This window comes from Balaenoptera borealis (genome assembly GCF_965194805.1).
Source record: "Balaenoptera borealis genome assembly, chromosome: 2".
Lineage (NCBI taxonomy): Eukaryota > Metazoa > Chordata > Mammalia > Artiodactyla > Balaenopteridae > Balaenoptera > Balaenoptera borealis.
The window spans coordinates 160,231,073-160,243,526 of record NC_138867.1 but is presented as its reverse complement, the minus strand read 5'-3'; the positions used below and the strand labels follow the sequence as shown (position 1 = coordinate 160,243,526).

At 40.0% G+C, this 12,454-nt stretch overlaps 1 long non-coding RNA gene across 1 annotated transcript in view; it reads right to left on the bottom strand.

The window, feature by feature from the left end:
* Positions 1-1,111: 1,111 nt before the first annotated feature.
* The window catches only part of LOC309623785, a 519,468-nt gene continuing 508,125 nt past the window's right edge, over positions 1,112-12,454 (bottom strand). The window contains exon 3 of the long non-coding RNA XR_014241641.1: positions 1,112-5,747. This is a non-coding gene — a long non-coding RNA (uncharacterized lncRNA). The remainder of the gene's footprint in view (positions 5,748-12,454) is intronic.

The following is a 12,454-nucleotide window of genomic DNA, read 5'->3' as shown; positions in this document are numbered from 1 at the left end:
GAGAAATGTCTATTTAAGGATACAGTTCCTCCTGTCCTCAGATTCAACCAACTGTGGATCATGTAGTACTGTAGTATTTACTATTGAAAAAAAAATCTGTATAAGTGGACCTATACACTTCAAGCCTGTGTTGTTCAAATGTCAACTATTTTAGTATGCTCAGACCATGATAACAAAATACCACAGACTGGGTGGCTTAAACAACAGAAATTTATTTTCTCACAGTTCTGGAGGCTGGAAGTCTAAGATCAAGGTGCTGGAAAATTTAGTTTCTGGTGAGGACTCTCTTCTTGACTTGTATACAGTCACCTTCTCACTGTGTCCTCACATGGCTTTTCCTCTGTGTGTGTCCTCTTCTTATGATACCAGTTGTATTGGATCAAGGCTCCACCTTATGACCTCTTTTAACCTTAATTATTTCCATTTTCAAATATAATCACATTGGAGGTTAGGGCTTCACATACGAATTTTGAGAGGACACAATTCAGTCCATAACAAAGTTTTTTGTTCATTTTTAAAATGTTTTTTTTTAAAAACTAGAGTATAGCTGCTTTACAATATTGTGCTAGTTTATACTGCACAGCAAAGTGAATCAGCTATACATATAAATATATCCCCTCTTTTTTGGATTTCCTTCTCATGTAGGTCACTACAGAGCACTGAGTAGAGTTCCCTGTGCTATACAGTAGGTTCTCATTAGTTATCTATTTTATACATAGTATCAATAGTGTATATATGTCAGTCCCAATCTCCCAATTCATCCCACCCCCCCTTCCCCCTTGGTATCCATACGTTTGTTCTCTATGTCTGTGTCTATTTCTGCTTTTTAAATAAGATCGTCTATATCAATTTTTTCAGATTCCGCATATATGTGTTAATATATGATATTTGTTTTTCTCTTTCTGACTTACTTCACTCTGTATGACAGTCTCTAGGTCCATCATGTCTCTCCAAATGACCCAATTTCGTTCCTTTCTATGGCTGAGTAATATTCCATTGTATATATGTACCACATCTTCTTTATCCATTCCTCTGTTGATGGACATTTAGTTTGCTTCCATGTCCTGGCTATCATAAATAGTGCTGCAATGAACATTGGAATGCATGTGTCTTTTTTTTTTTTTTGTAATTTATTTTTTTACTTTTTCACACACACACACTGTATTTTATTTTTACAAGAGATAAATAGACTGACACCAAGCATTGTACATGGATGACCACAACAAAAGCAACAATGATTGCAATTACCAAACATGAAACACACTCATACTATGTCATAATATTGACATTCAGTCTGGTAATCCTCCACTGTAACAGCTCCTTTACTTTGCAGTGAAAATTGATTTGTATATTCTTTGCCTCTGAGTCCTTGTGGGATTTTTTTTTTTTTAATTCAAACAGAAAGTCACAAAAATTATACTCATCCTCATCAGTTCACTCAGTCCCATGTAATTAATTTTTTTTTTCATCTTGATCTTTTGTTAACACTTTTATGAGTTCATCAGTTTTTCATTAGAGTTCTGAAAATGCTTATTCATTCAGTTCAGCAGTACAGTCACTTACCAGAAACCTGCACTTGTCAGAGTCTTTTCCATGAATTTCTTGAAGATGAAACCCTTTTATAGGAACATATTTGCAAAAGCATCAGAGTACACCCAGAACTGTCTGTAAATGACAAAAGACTTAAAAATGACCACGGTTAAAGATTTGATGAAAGCTCATAATAATGCAGTTGACAAGAAAATTAGTTATTTCTGAGATATACATTTTAAAGTAATAACTAGGATTATGACTTATAACATTATACCAGAACATATAAGATTTTTAGAAATTTCATGTAATGTCTGAAACATTTATATTAACATTTCCATACAAATAACCCAATGAAAGTTTAGTACTAGTTGTTTTGTTTGTTTGTTTTTTTATACTGCAGGTTCTTATTAGTCATCAGTTTTATACACATCAGTGTATACATGTCAATCCCAATTGCCCAATTCAGCACACCACCATCCCCACCCCACCACAGTTTTCCCCCCTTGGTGTCCATATGTCTGTTCTCTACATCTGTGTCTCAACTTCTGCCCTGCAAACCGGCTCATCTGTACCATTTTTCTAGGTTCCACATACATGCGTTAATATACGATATTTGTTTTTCTCTTTCTGACTTACTTCACTCTGTATGACAGTCTCTAGATCCATCCACGTTTCAGCAAATGACTCAATTTCGTTCCTTTTTATGGCTGAGTAATATTCCATTGTATATATGTACCACAACTTCTTTATCCATTCGTCTGTTGATGGGCATTTAGGTTGCTTCCATGACCTGGCTATTGTAAATAGTGCTGCAATGAACATTCGGGTGCATGTGTCTTTTTTTTTTTTTTTCACACACACACACACACACACACACACACTGTATTTTATTTTTACAAGAGATAACTAGACTGACATCAAGCATTGTACATGGATGACCACAACAAAAGCAACAATGATTGCAATTACCAAACAGGAAACACACTCATACTATGTCATAATATTGACATTCAGTCCAGTAATCCTCCTGCATGTGTCTTTTTGAATTATGACTTTCTCTGGGTATATGACCAGTAGTGGGATTGCTGGGTCATATGGTATTTCTATTTTTAGTTTTTTAGGGAATCTCCATACTGTTCTCCATAGTGGCTGTATCACTTTACATTCCCACCAACAAAGCATGAGGGTTCCCTTTTCTCCACACCCTCTCCAGCATTTATTGTTTGTAGATTTTTTGATGGTGGCCATTCTGACCAATGAGGTGATACCTCATTGTAGTTTTGATTTGCATTTCTCTATTAATTAGTGATGTTGAGCATCTTTTTATGTTGGTCATCTGTGTGTCTTCTTTGGAGAAGTGTCTATTTAGGTCTTCTGCCCATTTGTTGATTGGGTTGTTTGGTTTTTTGATATTGAGCTGCATGAGCTGTTTGTATATTTTGGAGATTAATCCTTTGTCAGTTGCTTCATTTGCAAATATATTCTCCCATTCTGAGGGTTGTCTTTTCATCTTGTTTATGGTTTCCTTTGCTGTGGAAAAGCTTTTAAGTTTAATTAGGTCCTATTTGTTTATTTTTGTTTTTATTCCCATTCCTCTAGGAAGTTGGTCAAAAAGGATCTTGCTGTGATTTATGTCAAAGAGTGTTCTGCCAAAAATATGGAAAGCTTCAAAAATTTGCATGTCAGCCTTGCACAGGGGCCATGCTAGTCTTCTCTGTATCATTCCATTTTTAGTATACGTGCTGCCGAAATGAACACTAAAATGGGTTGTTTTATTTTTTGTTGTTGACGTGTAGGAGTTCTTTATATATTCCGGATATTAATGTCTTGTAATATATATGATTTACAAACATTTCCTCCCATTCTGTAGGTTGCCTTTCAGTCTGCTGATTGTGTCCTTTGATGCATAGAATTTTAAACTTTTGGTGTCATTCAGTTTACCTATTTTTACTTTTGTTGCCTGTGCTTTTGGTATTGTATCCAAGAAATCATTGCCAAATCCAATGTCATTAAGCTTTCTCTCTATGCTTTCTTCTAAGAGTTTCTTCCTTTTTTTTTTAACGTAGCTATCCAATTTTACCATTTTTTGTTGAAAAGACTGCTTTTTCCCCACTGAATGATCTTGGCACCCTTGTCAAAGATTATTTGACCATATATATGAGGATTTATTTCTGGACTCTCTATTCTATTCCATTGGTCTATATGTCTGTCTTTATGCCAATACCACACTGTTTTGATTAATTTATATTTGTAGTAAGTTTTGAAATCAGGAAGTGTGAATTCTCCACCTTGTTCTTCCTTTTCAAGATTGTTTTGACTATTTGGAGCTCCTTGAGATTCTATATGGATTTTAGGATGGATTTTTCTGTTTCTATAAAAAAGTCTGGGATTTTGATAGAGAAGCATTGAATCTACAAATCACCATTGGTAGTACTCTTAACAATATTAAGTCTTCTAATCCATGAGCATGGGATGTCTTTACATTTTTTTGTGTCTTCTTTTGTTTCTTTGAGCAATATTTAATAGTTTTCAGTGTACCAGTCTTTTGCCTCCTTGGTTAAGTTTATTCCTACGTATTTTACTCTTCTTAATGCAATTATACATGGAATTGTTTTTTAAATTTCCTTTTCAGAATGTTAATTGTTAATTTATTGAAATGCAACTGATTTTTGTGTGTTGATTTTGTATCCTGCACCTTTGTTGAGTTCATTTACTTGTTTTGTTTACTGGTTTTCTTGTGGAATTTTTTGGCTTTTCTACATATAAGATCATGTTGTCCGTGAACAGAAATAATTTTACTTCTTCCTTTCCAATTTGGACGCCTTTTGTTTCTTTTTCTTGCCTAATTGCTCTGGCTAGGATTTCTAGTACTATGTTAGAAGTGGCAAAAGTGGGCATGCTTATCTTGTTCCTGATCTTAGAGGAAAATGTTTCATATATTTTTAATGTTCTTTTGGGCTGTTTTTGTTGGGAGGCCCAGCTGGGTCCTATTACTCAATCTTGTCCAGGAGCAGAAATTCTTGAAGTTTTTATTGTGAAAAATGTCAAAGATATAGAATAGTTGAAAGAATGATACAATGATTACTTATATACCTGCCATCTAGATTCAATAACTGTCAGTCTTTTTGTTGTATGTGTATATTTATGTGTATATATGCCATGTATGTATATTTTCTGAACAATTTGAAACCAAATTGTAGAGGCATCATGACACATCACTCCTAAATACATTAGAATGCAACTCCTAAAAATAAAGAGATATTCCTGCATAATCACCGCACCATTATCACACCTAAGAATATTAAATCATTTTCTATTATCATCTGTATTAGTTATGCACTGCTGTATAACACATTACTCCAAATCATAGCAACTTAGAACAATAAACATTTATCTCACGGTTTCTGAATGTTAGGAATTTGAGAGCAGATTAGCTGGGTGGTTCTGGTTCAGAGTTTCTCATGAGGTTGCAGTAAATCTGTTGGTTGAAGCTGCAGTCATCTCAAGACTTGAATAAAGCTGAAGGATCCACTGTCAAGCTCATTCCATGGTCTGGATGCTTCAGTTCCTTGCTTCATTGCTCTATGCATAGGCTACCTGAATGTTCTCATGACATGGTAATTAGTTTTGCCCAAAACAAGGGATCTTAGAGCGAGAGAGTGGAAGAGAGTGCCCAGGATGGAAGCTGTAATCTTTTATAACCTAATTGTGGCAGTGACATACCATCACTTCTGCAGTATGGTATTAGAGATCAGACCAACCCTAGCATAATGTAGAAGGGGACTTCATTAGGGTTCCCTAATTAGGGTATGGAGGCAGAGATCACTGTTATCCATCTTGGAGGCTGGCTACCTTATCATCTAATATCCAATCTGTATTTAAACTTCTCCATATAGCCTATTTATTTATTTATTTATTTTTGGCTGCATTGGGTCTTTGTTGCTGTGCACGGGCTTTCTCTAGTTGCAGCAAGTGGGGGCTACTCTTTGTTGTGGTGCACGGGCTTCTCATTTTGGTGGCTTCTCTTATTGCAGAGCACAGGCTCTAGGTGCGCAGGCTTCAGTAATTGTGGCATGTGGGCTCAGTAGTTGTGGCTTGCAGGCTCTAGAGTGCAGGCTCAGTAGTTGTGGCGCACGGGCTTAGTTGCTCCACGGTATGTGGGATCTTCCTGGACCAGGGCTCGAACCCGTGTCCCCTGCATTGGCAGGTGGATTCTTAACCACTGCACCACCAGGGAGGCCCTAGCCTATTTTTTAAAAACCAGAATCCACTGCACTTGGTTGTCATATATCTTTGTCATATATATATGATATATGATATATATCATATGATATATCTATGTCATATATCATAGTTTTCTAAATCTAGAACATCGACTTTCTGAAGAGGCCAGGCTAGTTATCTGTCTTCCAGAATATCTCACAATCTAGGTTTGCTGGTTGTTTTCTTATTTGACTTGTTCCTCTCTCTCCTGTATTCCCTACAGACTGGAAGCTCAGTCTAAAGGCTTATTAGATTCATGTTAAATAGTCTAGAAAGAAGACTTGATGGTTTAAGCTGTGCACTTTTTTTGAAAGTCCTATTGTTATGATAATGTCAGGAAGTCCTACTATTAGTGGTACTAAGTTTGATCGTTTGATTCCAACTTTGTCTTAAACTGACTTTCAACCAATCCACCTGTTGTAATTGCCACCTTTACATCCCTGTCAGAGGTACTTGGTGCCTTCAATTCATGAGCCTTTCTGGAGATTTACGGTTCTAACTGGCCACCTTCCTCCACAACTGAGGGGAAGCTGTTTCCTCTGGTCTGCTCAGACAGTTATCATCAATCCACTTTCTTTCCAGTATCCATAATTTTATTGCTGTTATTTCCTTTCCTGTTCTCTTAGTCATTGTGAGTGAATGCTCTTCAAAGCCTTCTTTATCAATCTACTATGTCAGACCAGAAGTTCATCTTTGCTCAGGCTTTTCAGCTTAGGATTTTGTCACTTTAACTAGAGTTCTAACCAATAAAATTATTATTTCCCTTTGCAGACGAAGGATCTGAGGCCCAGAGTGGGTATTTCATATGCCCAAAGTCACACAGCTAGTGGTTGGGGTGATGTCAGGATTGGACCTCATATTTGCTTGATTCCACAGCCATTGTTCTTCCCCAGACCCTTCTACATACCCCACACCCAGTCCTACTGCTTCTAGCAATTAGACATTTTAGTAAATAAAAAGTTAATAAAATTTGGGGGAACTGAATCCTGGTAGCTAAACATTTATACAAAAGTCTGACAAAAATCAGAAGTCAATCTATTTTGTCCAGTAGGGGTGGGAGGTAGATAGTCCTTTATACTGACTGGAAGCCTCCTGTCTGCATCTGAGGCCTCCCCTTTCCTAGAATGATGCAGTAAGTGAGCCATGGAGAATCATAGTGAAGCGTCTTAGTATCCAAAAATTCAATCTGGGAGGTTGTTATGGGCTGAATTGTGGCCTCCCCAAATCCATGTATTGAAGCCCTAACTCCTAGTGCCTCAGACTGGAGATAGGGCCTTTAAAGAGGTAATTAAGGTAAAAAAAAAATCATATGAGTGGACCTAATCCAATATGACCGGTATCCTTTTAAGAAAAGAAAATGAGAACACAGACAGTGAGAAACACTAGACAACATGTGCACGCAGAGGGAAGACCTCACTGAGGGCTGCCATCTGCAAGCCAAGGAGAGAGGCTCAGAGGAAACCAAACCTGATGGCACTTGATCTTGAACTTCTAGCTTCCAGAACTGCGAGGAAATAAATTTCTGTTGTTTAAGCCACACAGTCTGTGGTCTAACAGAGAGGGGCAGTTGTTAATTTCTTAGCTTCCTCCTTTCATAACAGAAATATTGGTGCTGTGTTAGTCCAGGTCAATGCTATCTTCTGTAATAAACATCTCCCAGATATATAGTGGGTCACATAAAATCAAAGTTTATTTTTATTCAAAATAGATATTTCTGATGGGTGTGCATTTCTCCTTCAATTGATGATGCAGGGATTCAGATTCCTGCCATTCTCTGACTCCACCATCCTTAAAGCTTGACCTCCAGTATGTTCGTCTGCATCAGGCCACAGAAGAGGAAGAATGGAGGAGGATGCCGGGAGGGGTATTATGGGTTGTGCTGGAGGTGACATGCATCACTTCTGCTCACATTCCTTTGGCCAGAACTCAGTCACCGGGCCACGTGGAGCTGCCTGGAACATGTAGCCTAGCTATGGGACCAGGAGGAAGAAGACAAGCCTTGGGGAAAACCAACAAGTTTTTGCCACAAGTATAAGTCATAAATAATGATCCTTCCCTCATCATATTATTCCAATCAGACAGGCTACTCTGAATAATTCTTTAAGCCTCATTTTCAAATATGACTACCTGGCTCCAAGTTTTTTAGGAAACTGCCTTTAGTTCTATGGCTTCTCAGAGACCCTCTACAGAACCAAAGCAAACCAAAATCTTACGTTGACTCTCATTCCATTCTTGAGTCAGGGTGGCATTTTCTGGATTCATTGACCAAGACCTATGAAGGCTTAGTGAAAAGCCCGTGAGGAAGGTGTTCTAGGCAGGCTCCATTTTAGAGACGCGGAGACGCAGAGAGGAGGTGAAGTCATGTGGTTGCACACAGCAGAGTCCAGATTTGAAACCAGCTCTGGTTGGCTCAGAGTCTTTGTACCAGAGTGTAGTTGCAGTGACTCTTGCTCTCAATAAGTGGGAGCCATTGTTAGAGGTTTTAATCTATCTTCGGTTAACAGGAATTTTTGGTTGAGTCTCAATTCTGCCCTTATTATCTATCTTATTGTCTCTTATCTCTTATCTAAGCTTTGTGGTCTTGGGTGGGTTTCTTTGTTGTTTGGAGACTTTTTGCATCTATTATATGGGAATGATAATACCTAACTCACAGAGCTTTCTTATGGGCTAAAGAAGATGGTACTTGTGAATGGGCTTTCTATAGTGCTCCGAGGACGTAAAATAGGGGACTTGGCTCACACGCCTGTTGATTTGAGGCTGGAGGTGGACATGTATACAGTGTAAGAATAGGAACTGTGGGGACTGCAGGGACTGGCGGACACATGACAGGTGCCATTGAAAGAGACAAGGGGCAGCTGCAATTCATCCCCAGCTGACTGTCTCCACATGTGGGAACTAGACCTCAGGGTGTAAATCATCTATTTTCCAAGAGATGCCAAAAACCTCAATTTGTTTATGAACTCTCTTGACTTTCAAATGTTGGCGTCTTATTAAAAAAGAGACCCTGTGAACCAAACAACAAGTTCTTGACTTCAAGGGAGAGAAAACTTTGGTCATGGAGCTCCTACAATGTGCCAGGCTCTGTGCTGGGCTAGCAGGAGACTAGGCAAGTCAGCCTAACCGCCCCCAGGGAGACTGTAAACCAGTGGTGAGAGAAGCCTTCTGCATTGGAAGGTGATACTATAATAGGATTTGGTGTAATGGGATTTGACCCACATTATCTTTGAACTCCTTAGCTCTAGGTCTGCAGAACGCTCTTTGTAGCTGAAATTGAAACAGTATAGCAATTTGTGGCACTCAGAGGGGATGTCTTGGGAAAAGTTTCCAGGGCTTTAGTGTTTCCTGAGGGCTTTCACTATCTCACTTGATCCATTCTGTTAAATGAGCCATAATACAACTTTCCTGGTGGGGCAACCAAGGCTTATAGGAAATAAGGGTCTGAGAGTCACATGAGCTGGCCTGGCACCCAGGCCACACAGTGGCTCAGGTAGAGACTGGGGAAAGGAACTGACAAGATTTGAACACTGGGTGTTCATACTGAGTTGACTGGATCTTCCCTCAACCCTGTGAGATCAGCCTCATTATCCCCACTTTAGAGCAGTGACTGAGGCTCAGAAAAGTGAGGTGACTCATCCAGAGACACAAGCCAGGATGCTCAGGAAAGGTACGAGAGTGTCCATGAGTTCTTTGAAGTCATCTGCAAAATATTTCATGTTTGCACTTTTGTCTGTTTCTCAGGGAAAAGGGCTAAAACCTTCAATAGATATTTGAAGGGGTCAATGATTCCAAAATGATAAAGAGCCACTAATTTAAGCCAAGGTCTTTCTGACTCCAAAGCCTGTACCCTGAGATCCCTCCACAAGATAATGGTTAAAAGAATATTCTTTAAAGTCCAACTGAGGGACTTCCCTGGTGGTGCAGTGGATAAGAATCTGCCTGCCAATGCAGGGGACAGGGGTTCGATCCCTGGTCCGGGAAGATCCCACATGCCACGGAGCAACTAAACCCGTGCACCACAACTACTGAGCCTGTACTCTAGAGCCTGCAAGCCACAACTACTGAAGCCCACATGCCAAAACTACTGAGGCCCACGTGCTTAGAGCCCGAGCTCCGTAACAAGAGAAGCCATCGCAGTGGGAAGCCTGTGCACCACAACAAAGAGTAGCCCTCGCTGTTCACAACTGGAGAAAGCCCACGCGCAGCAAGAAAGACCCAACGCAGCCAAAAAAAATTTTTTTAAAAATTAAAAAAAAAAAAGTAAAGTCCAACTGATATAAGCTCTGGGTCTGGGTCCCAGCTCTACCACTTACTAGCTACAAGACCTCATTTCCTCATCTGTAAAACTGGGATTCATTTATTCCACAAATATTTTATCAAGCTTCTGAGAACACAGCAGTGAACAATGTCCCTGCTGTCATTGATCTTATATTGTAGTGAGGGGATAAAAACAGCAAACAGATAGATATATATGAGGTGGTGCTAAGTGCTATGGAGAAAAACGAAGTGGGGTAAGGGGGTCAGGTGTGCTGTGGGGTGGGGTTGGGTAGTGGTCAGGGAAGCTCCTCTGATGACCGTCTAAGCAGAGACCTGAATGCAGGGAGTGTCACGTGGCTATCGAGGGGAGAGCCTTCCATGCAAAGGGGGAAAGAATGATTTGCCACAGGTGGGGGAAGATGAAGACGTCTCCGTGGCCCACAGGATAAAGGCTGAGATCCTTAAATTGGCATTCAGAGCTTTCCTCAATCTGGTCGCAGATAATTTTCTGATCCTCCTCTGGGTTTCCTTCCTCATCCCTCATTGGTTTGCTTGAGCTTTTTTCTTGTTAGCCAATTCATTAAACATACATTCATTAATACCCACTCTGCTCCCTGTCTGGTGAGGGAGGACAATAAGGACATGGTTAATTCCTTAAATGCCATGAGGCAGGGCCACCCAGGGCCTGAAGGAGCACAGGAGAAGGGGTAACTGGCTCTGACCAAGAGAGAGGGGAGGTCTGTATAAGACTTCAGTGCAGAGGTAACAAAAACCTATCTGCAGGGTTCAGACAGGTGAATGGGTCCAGCTAACTTGGTAGGAACTAGGGAGATCTGGACAAAAAATACACTACCTAAAGGGGGTTATTGATTGTGGCTTTTCAGGAGTGTGGGTTCAACGTTGATAGAAATTACTTTTTCTTTTTTTTTCAATCGAAGCCTAATTTACATACAGTAAAATTCATCCTTTTTAGTGTATAATTCAGTGAGTTTTGACAAAAATTATACAGTTATGTATCCACCACCACCACAATCAAAATATAGAACAGTTCTGTCACACCTCAGATGTTCTCCATGCCTTTTGTAATCAACCCTTCTCCCCACCCTTAGTGCCTAGAAACTACTGATCTGTTTTCTGTCCCTAAAATTTTGCCTTTGTGAGAATGTCATATAAATATAATCCTAACATTAAGCCTTTTGAGCCCGGCTTCTTTCATTTAGCATAGTGTATTTAAATTACATCTGTATGGAGAGGGAGATGAAGATGGTGGAGTAGGAGGATATTGAGCTCATATCCCCCTATGAACACATCAAAAATACATCTGTGCGTGGAGCAACTCTTACTGAAAACAACTTAGAGACTGGCAGAAAAGCTCTTCAACAACCAAAGCTGTAAAGAAAGATCCACAAAGAGTTGGGTAGGAAGGGAGGAGAAGTGATAGGATTAGGACCCGCACTCCTAGCAGGGAACCCAGAAGAGGAGGGGGATATCATGGGCTTGGGGATCCTCCCTGGGGAGTGAGGAGTTCAAGCCACATATTGGGTACCCCAGTCCTGGAGTCCGACATCAGGAAGACAAGTCCCGTTAGCTGGTTTGAAATCAGTGGGACTTACTGGAAGGCTAGACTCTGCTTGTGAAGAGCTCATGCACATGCTTGCTTACTCCAGGGAACAGTGCGGAGGAAGCAGATTGGAAACTGCCTGAGGCTCTGGCTGGTTTCCTGCAACCACCCCAGCGTGCACCCCAGCGTGCACCAGGCGTCTGCTCCTGCCGCTCTTGCTCTGCTGCTGCTCTCCACTGGGGCGGAGAAGCTGTTGCCAAGGAGAGTGCACACACTTAAAGAGAATGGATATAAAACTCTTAGAGGAAAGCATAGGCAGAACATTTTTTGACATAAATAGCAGCAAGATCTTTTTTGACCCACCTCCTAGAGGAATGGGAATAAAAACAAAAATAAACAAATAGGACCTGATTAAACTTAAAAGCTTTTCCACAGCAAAGGAAACCATAAACAAGATGAAAAGACAACCCTCAGAATGGGAGAAAATATTTGCAAATGAAGCAACTGACAAAGGATTAATCTCCAAAATATACAAACAGCTCATGCAGCTCAGTATCAAAAAACCAAACAACCCAATCAACAAATGGGCGGAAGACCTAAATAGACATTTTTCCAAAAAAGACATACAGATGGCCAACAAACACATGAAAAGATGCTCAACATCACTAATTATTAGAGAAATGCAAATCCAAACTACAATGAGGTATCACCTCACACGGGTCAGAATGGCCATCATCAAAAAAAATCTACAAACAATAAATGCTGGAGAGGGTGTGGAGAAAAGGGAACCCTCATACATTGTTGGTGGGAATGTAAATTGATACGGCCACTATGGAGAACAGT